The sequence below is a fragment of the Agrilus planipennis genome, unplaced genomic scaffold, assembly GCF_000699045.2.
Source record: "Agrilus planipennis isolate EAB-ADULT unplaced genomic scaffold, Apla_2.0 scaffold11, whole genome shotgun sequence".
Lineage (NCBI taxonomy): Eukaryota > Metazoa > Arthropoda > Insecta > Coleoptera > Buprestidae > Agrilus > Agrilus planipennis.
In genome coordinates this window covers 1174523-1179473 of record NW_020440736.1, presented here as the reverse complement: position 1 = coordinate 1179473, position 4951 = coordinate 1174523, and the positions used below count along the sequence as shown (strand labels likewise).

Genomic DNA, 4951 nt, shown 5'->3' with positions numbered 1-4951 from the left:
TACTACTGTTTGAAAAAATGGATCTACAAGAATGTGCTCGGATTAAATTATGTTCTTTGTGGCTATGCCTGGACAACATATGGTTCAAATATAAAGACAAACTAATTTTCTTTCGATATTTTTTTACTTCTTTCAAGTATCTTGTACCAATTTGTTCATTCAAGGTCAATTTATGCGTTGAAGGAAAGGTTAATTGGAGGAAGCGTGAGTTCTCGAGTTTTCACAACTATAGACGCTATTTTGTTTAAAAATCATGACATGCTCACAAGTAAGACAAAAAATTTCAATATTTAATACAAGTATTGCATCGGTAAATACTTAATAGAATTATTTAAAAAAACCTAAGTATCAGGTTAAATGAGCAGGACTTGGCATTCAAGACCAAGACTAAGACTAAAAGTATTTGAGCAAGACCAAGACCGAATAATTAAAACCAAAACCAATACTAAGACTGGAACAGTTTTGGTCTTGGCCTTACCTTGCTCATCACTACTTTTACCATTTTTTAGCAATTTGTTGTGGACGACACCTTGCGTACAGTGACAATTATTTAGACACTTATTAATCTTCTTTGATGCTACATGCCATTTAAAAATGTTCATTCAGTTAAACATAAAAAAAGTGAAGCGTTAGATAAGGGGAATAAATGGACTGGAAAACCAGGACGAATAAAACATAAAAGGAATGATGAACAGCCATTGGTGGGTTTTAATCCTCATGGATTTTGCGTGAGCTCTCTGTTACGTTAAAATGTACACCGTACACTGTTCTGGAAATGGAATTTTAAGCAGGTGGCGATTCAGAATTCATTCTAATGAAATGTTACTTTAGCTAATTGCAACTTGTACGCTATATTTTACGATACATAGAATGAGTCATGCGTGACTGTGTGTACAATCACACACGGCATTTCTGCATTAGTGGTTTCTGTTGAGCAATTTATTTTGCGGATACATCACTTCCGATATTGTAGTGAGGCTTACTGCTGTATGCATCATAAAAATGCGTTGGCAGTTGGGATTTCGCAAGAAAACGTTTCGAAAAGTTTTGCCTTAATGTTTGTTATTGATCAACGAAGTAAAATCATACAAAAAACTATAAACTGTATAAAGCTATTAGAGACTTGTTCTCAAATATTGTAAAATACAACAATGTCTTGTTGATGAAGGAAATAAAATGATCATTATCATCATTATAAAGTCGTCAGTCTTAAGATTGGTTGGACACGCACCTCCACTGTTTCCCCTAGTGAGCTAATCTTTCCATTTCCTTGAAACCAGAACATTCCACATTCTTAATCACTTGTGAACAGTAAGCTAATCTAGATCTACCTCTACTTCTCTTATCTGCTGTTTGTGCTTCTAATATGTCTCCAACTAGCCCTTTATGTCTGAGATGGTGTCCTAACAACCTATCTCACCTATTCCTTATTAACATTTTTAGTGCCCCCTGCTCTCCAACTCTTTCTAATACCTTCTCTATCCACGGTATCCTCATCATCGGCCTGCAACACCACATTTCAAAACCGTGCTCCAGATATACCTACCCTTAACAATCTTTTTCGAATTTCTAATTAGAAATCCAGTCAAATGACTTGCTATCAGAGGATTTCTCCTCGGATGCGTTATTGGACAATTTTAAAAAATGTTTTTAATACAATCAAATCTTATCTGCACATGTAATTAATATGTGTACATCAAAAATTCTGGTATTTTAGCGTTAGAAAATGTCAGCATTGCGAACTTGTTAACATTTACATAGATTTGACTGATTCATCTCACACCACATTGTAACATACTTGAGGGTCTTCCTGAAGTTCCAAGGGATCATCATAAGAATCGTAAATAAGGTTGATGTCATTCACATAAATTAGAAATTCAGGACATTTAACAGATATCGAAATATTGTTTATAAATAAACCAAATAAGAGGGGACCAAGACGCTATCCCTGCGGAACTCCAGAGGTGACATCAAATGGTTCAAACAGGGCCACCTGTGTTAACAGTCAATTTCTTAGTGTACAAATATGAATCAAGCCAACCTGAAACTCCATAATTATTTTAATCTTTTTAAAAACCCTGCATGTTAACATCGCAGAAAAAAAAATCTTTTCAGGGATGACTGCTCCTCTACATTCTCTGCTAAAGAACACTTGTGCTTTATCTGTCTTTATACACACATGTTCATGTTAAATGTTGTATATTATACAATTTTATAATTTTCTTATATTTGTTCCAGGATGTAGAGGGAGGCGTGTAGGTGGGCATAGTGACCTCATCATTTTTGTTTCTTCGTCTTATCAGAGAAGCATGTCCATTACAGTGGTGGAATTGGAAAGCTGGTTGATTTACCAGTGTATCGCTACTGAATGCAGTCATTGTCTCTGTATGTATTTACTTCCTTTTTACTGCCCTTTTATTAACGTTTTTACAGGCTTCACGCGCATAATATTGACAGTGTAACTTGATCATCATTAAACAACCAGTATCGTGTCTCAATTGCTATCTTAGATCTCATCACTACTTTGTGATATCGTGTTTGTTTTTTACGCCAGTTCGGTTAGTTTTGGTGTTTGTTTTGTAAGAAGTTACTGGATATACCGGGTGTTCATAAATAGTTTGCAAGGGGAGCTGTAGATTTAGGCCATTTTAGATATTTAATTGGGTAACTTTTTTCTGAAGCTAGTACGTTGATAACTTTTAGTTAATGAAGTGAAAAATGGCCTCAGTACCAATTGAAAATATACTTTTTTTTTGTGGTAAAAATTCAAGTTATCCTAATCCTGCATTTTGAAATTGTAGTATTCACCAGAGACGAAATGAATATCGAAACATTTTTTGGTTGTTAAAAATAACCAAATGAATGGTTTCTATTGGTTTATCCCAATTCCCATTTCAGTTATTATCGGCTTTCCATTTAATATTTATTATTCATTTGTTCTTGAGCGTGATGTGTACATAGTGGGTCTGCTGTAAGGTTTTATTTTGGAAACTAGGTTAAATCTATACAAAAGGTAGAATCAAATAGACTACAAATGCTTTGATCATTTTTTTTTGTGATGTATTCGGAGACACTATACAGGGTGAGCTTTAACTATGTTGACAATTTGCTTTGTCTATATTCTAGAAACACACAGGGTGTCGTTAATTGCGCTAATTTATGGAATTTTTTGTGACCTTAGCCTAGAGGTTAGAAATGAAGAGGTACCTATTAGAAAGAATAACAGACCAGAGGACTCTGTCGTAGTCAATAAATAAGAAATAGGCGAGATAGATTTATAGGACACCTTCTTAGACATGAAGGGCTAGTTAGAGACATGCTTAAAGTAGAAACAGGAGTTAAGAGGAGTAGAGATAGACACAGATTACTGTTCAAAAATAGTTAGGGATGTGGAATTCTCTAGGAAATGCGAAAATTAGCTCAGGATAGGAAAGAGTGGAGGCGCGTGTTTAGCTAGTCGAAGTTTACGAGACATAAGTAAGGCACCAAGTGTAAATTTTATTGGTAAGTGGATCAAAATGTTGTTAGCAACCGGGTCAGCAGTGAGAATAATAAATAATTAATGAAGGTCGCCCAAAATCAGCGAGCAAATGAATCCGTTAGACGAAATCCTCGGCAATACTCGGAAAAGAAACCAATAAGCTTTAAACATAAAAAGAAAAACTTTTTGAAGTATTTTGTGTTAGTTACTTGCATCTAAGAAATGCTTATAAAATCCAGCTTACTCAAGAACTGAAACTCAGTGACGTCAACTTTCGGCTCAATTTTGTAAACATAGTCTTCAGCGATGGGGTCAACTTCCACCTGAAAGACAATATTAAGAAATAGATTTGTCTGTTTTGGTCTAAGAAAAATCCCTAGAAAAAGCATTGACGTTCTTTTCATAGCCCTAAGCTTGTTGGGTGGACCGTGGACTTCAATATCAATAAGGGGAATAGTTGACCTATACTTATTTGAAAACGAAAGAGAAGTCGCAGTGACGATGAGAGCCAAGAATTATTGTGAGGTAGTGCTTGTCAAGAATACAATGGGCATTATTGCTGGACCTTGTAGCGCCAGTGTCTGTAGACCTCTTATAAAAGAGATAGGAAACTAGTCTTGTGAGGAGGAGGCAATCAGTTGCCTCCACGGAGTCCGGGGGAGGGTTTGAGGGGATACATAAAATACGCCGAACTACATGACCTAGAGGTTTACATCATTGCTTATTATTAGGGCCTGCTTCAAGTTTTTCTGTGGATTCCTTGGATCACTTAGGAAATGCTAAAGGAGTAATATTTCACAGGTATTCACTCTCTTCTGCATTAATTTCGTTTGTTTCATCTTTATCGCTCCAATCACCACCCACCCATTCCTATTATTCCCAAAAGGAGACTGAAAAAGGCCTTCTGCCCTACCTCTGATGTAGTTCGGAGAGACTGACTGCTCGTCCACCAGCAGTAGTAGTTGGTGAGAATAAAACACCAGAAGTTTTATATTTTACTAAAAATTGAGGGACTATGCAGATAATCCGACTACCTTAGAACAGTTAAAGCGTAACATTTTTTGGAACGTTAACGCCATTCCAAACGCAACGTGTTACTGTGTTTTGAAGAATGCCAACAAGCTGGTTAACGTCATTTAGATAGCATCATCATCATCATCATCATAAAGTCGCCAGTCCTAAGACTGGTTGGACAGGCACTTCTTCTTTTTTCCATTCTGAGCTAATCTTCGCAATTCCCTAAAACTAGGTAGCATTATTTTTTTACGTATATAAGACGGTTGGTTTTTATTGGAAAGTAGTTAATGTAGGTGAAGAGTGAAGATCTATGTCTGAAGTGCTATTGCAGCTTTTCACTGAACATATTAACTTTTTATTTGATTTAACTTTAGAAGAAAACTTCGTCGACTCCATCATCAAAAAAATTTTTACTTTTTTAACGTGTTTTATTATTTTAATAAACAATTTTAC

The 4951-nt window shown here is 35.6% G+C and overlaps 1 protein-coding gene across 5 annotated transcripts in view; it reads left to right on the top strand.

Moving 5' to 3' along the window:
- LOC108733829 (tumor necrosis factor alpha-induced protein 8-like protein) overlaps nt 1-4951 on the top strand; it is a 47862-nt gene that overhangs the window by 26960 nt on the left and 15951 nt on the right. For all 5 annotated transcript variants that reach the window (XM_025979838.1, XM_025979836.1, XM_025979839.1 and 2 more), the window contains exon 2: nt 2239-2385. The gene's annotated coding sequence lies outside the window, so the exon portion shown is untranslated. The remainder of the gene's footprint in view (nt 1-2238; nt 2386-4951) is intronic.